At 46.5% G+C, this 3330-nt stretch overlaps 1 pseudogene; it reads left to right on the forward strand.

Annotated features, from left to right (window-relative positions):
- Positions 1–509: 509 nt before the first annotated feature.
- On the forward strand, positions 510–2844 carry LOC135392226 (uncharacterized; annotated as a pseudogene).
- The last annotated feature ends 486 nt before the right edge of the window (positions 2845–3330 follow it).

Below are 3330 nucleotides of genomic sequence, written 5' to 3' on the forward strand. Positions count from 1 at the left end.
CATGTTGGGAATGCCTGGCAATGAACAGGCTGATACAGCTGCTGCAGCAGCCCTTTCTGGTCACATAACTCATTTTGATGTTCCTTGTCAGGACATTAGGCCTGTCCTGAAAAAAAAAAAGCCATAAACAAAAAATGGCAACAGCACTTGGACAAGTACAGCATCAACAAACTTCGTTTGGTCAAAAGCCGCATCGGGAGCCCGACACAATCTTTTGACAGTCGTCTGCACGATATCATTTCATCACGACTAAGGCTTGGACACACCTACCTCCCACATGGTTTTCTTCTTCGCAGAGAGGAGCCTCCACAGTAGGTCCGTTCGATTCACTTGCACTGCTTGAACCAGTTGATGGTGGTGCTGCACTCGCCCGTTCGTTTCGCCAGTGCACCCAGGCGCCCCCTGCACTGTCGCGTTCGTTTCGAAAAAGTGCAGTCCTAGTTCACCTCTGGTGCAGCGAACTGTTGCACTTTCTCGAGAGGTAGTGCAGCAGGTGCAGCGCTTGGAAAATGGCGGCGGACAACTGTTCGCAAAGTATTGTCGTTAACCTGAACGGCGTAGAAACTTCGCTCACGCCAGTTATTAACAGCCACGGCTCCTTTGTACGCAACGGGAACAACTATGCCTACAAAGCACCAGGTACGTTGAAGGGAAAGACATCGCAATGCAGCACAATGCACAGTTAGTACGCGTGTATCGACGAATACGCGTTTGTGAAAAGCTTTTTGTTTTGTTATAGACGGAAGACCGCAATTCATTGGATACGTGACTTGCTGTGCTTGCTGTTTGGCCATGTATGTCACACACGTGGCTGCCAGTGTCTGTTGCATGATTAGTATTTTTCTAACAACGGTAACCACAGTTACAACTACTGTAACTCGAACAGATATTTAAATTTACATAGAAGTTAAAGACTGTATGGTGCACAGTTCAGTCATTCTCTCCAAATGCAATATCTCTAAACATTTCATTCATCTAAACGTGTGTGTCCGCGTAAGAACGTAGTTAATATCAGCTTCAGACCTGACTGACTGCTAACTTTGCAATTTGGAATTTCGCTGGCTTCAAAATTGAAGCCTTTCTATGGAGGAGGTTGAAGGAATTCACAGCCAACTCCGTCGAAAACGTCAATCAATCAAAATGTAAATCCCCTGTCAAAACGTGATTTAATCCAAATTCAAATCCTGATTTTTTTTCTTTTTTAACAAATCCCAGATCAAATCCACACGCCTTTGGATGGAGCTAAATCCGGACTTAAATCCTCAACACTGGTTGTGACCCTATAGCCACTGCGCTTTCTCTATTCCTAACTGTAGATGGGACCGTCCTCGATGTCCTTTTCACGGGCATAAAGCAGACTGCGCACATGTCCACTCCGACGGTAGCTGTGCAGGCTGCAGCTGCACCTCTAAGTAGTGAAGAGCCAGGGCCTTCCTATGGAGCAACAGAATCAGAGCTGTGGACAGCACCAAAGACCCGGTTTCTGACAGGAAACTACAATGAACTCAAAGAGCTAGTTGGAAAAAAGGGTGGATTCCGGTAAGTATCACACTATCTCAGTAGAGGCAAATTGGTACTATCCGTCACATATTCGAACAGGCAGTACAGTTTGAGCAGCATGTGTTGCGCAGTCACGCATGAACAGAGATCGTCTGACCACGAAATTGATATTTTCTGGTGTCATTTGTGTTTAAATAGGACGAAAAGATAACTGTGGCAAATGCTTGCTGAGAGGATCCGAGTGACATTCGCAACAGATGTGAGCCCTCTCCAGGTGGAAAACAAATGGAAAAGTCTGGAGAAGGCTTACAAGAAGGCAAAGACGAAGAATGGTTCGTCGGGTCACTCTCGAGTGTCCTTCGACCATTAAGAGTAAGCACGCACATATCAACCTGCATTGTGCATTGCAAAATGCTCATGCAATCGCTTGTCGCTCACTTTCGTGCGTCGTCTTATTTTCCCAACGCACCTGGAGGATGACCGCAAATCAGTGCCGAGAAAACCTGCCTCATTCTTCTAAGTTACATCGGCAGCCAGTGCAGCATGTACTCTGTTGCCGACCGTTTTGACGTTTCGGAATCATCGGTGCACATGTGCGTGTACAGAGTGCTCAACCTTTTGCAAAGCATCAGCGCAGGTGTCATCTGTTGGCCCGATCAACAAGAACAAGAACGGATTAAGGCTGGCTTTCTGGCGAACAGTATGGGAAAAGGGCCACGGAAGACTGTAGGATGTGTGGATGGATGTCATATTGAAATTAACAAGCCGGCAGAGTCCCCACAGTCCTATTACAATCGTAAGAAGTGGCCCTCACTCCTTCTACAAGGTGTGTGCGACGACAGGAAGCAATTTATTGACGTTTTCATTGGGTTCCTGGGCTCGGCACATGACGCCAGAGTGCTTCGTGAAAGCCCACTCTTTGAAAATGCTCCAGCAAAATGCAGCGATGGCTACCTCTTAGGTGACTCAGCATAGCCTCTCCAGCCATGGCTGCTGACACCGTATCGTGACAATGAAGGTAGCTTCCCCATTTGGAAGAAGCGGTTTAATAAGTGCCATTCACAGCAGCGAGTGGCCATAGAAAGCACGTATGGCCTGTTGAAGCAACGCTTCAGGAGGTTGTATCTTGTTGACGCTGCCAGCATAAAGCAGAGCTGTTTGACCATCATGGGCGCATGTGCTTTGCACAACATCTGTAATCAGAAACGAGACTTCTTTGATGAACTAGAAGTGTCCCAACACGAAGAAGTTGGAAATGACGAGGAAACAAAGTTCCAGGTTGATGGTGCTGTGTCAAAGTATTGTGAGAGCCGGCGCAGGTCAATAGCACAGAACCAGTGCTAGAACATACAGGAGACCCAAATCCTAACTCTGACATTTCAGTCAATGTTTCTGTTCTACATGGTGTGTCAGTTAAATCCACGGGCTTGAAATACAAAGAGAGCACCAAAAGAAAAAGCGAGCAGCACTTTTTTGCATGCTTTGCACGCTTTCTTTGCATTTCAAGCCTGGGGATTTCCCCGTGACGCCCTGTATACAGGGTGTCCCAGCGAAAGTGGACCAGCGCTCTTCACAAACACAGCGACAAAAGAAAACTGGAGGTTGTATTTACGATACTTGAGTAAGAAACAAGTTCTACTAATTATGTACCTGTTACTTACTCAAGTAGCATAAAGGCAACCTCCAGTTTTCTTTCGTCGCTCACTTTGTCAAGCGCGCTGGTGTGCTTTCGGAGGGACACACTGTATGTTCTGTGCCTTTCGGCTTTTGTAACATACAATTGCTCTTTGCGCTGTTAATCCTGATGTGATTAACTCTGTTTCGATATGT

The sequence above is a fragment of the Ornithodoros turicata genome, chromosome 4, assembly GCF_037126465.1.
Source record: "Ornithodoros turicata isolate Travis chromosome 4, ASM3712646v1, whole genome shotgun sequence".
In the NCBI taxonomy this organism is placed as follows: Eukaryota; Metazoa; Arthropoda; class Arachnida; order Ixodida; family Argasidae; genus Ornithodoros; species Ornithodoros turicata.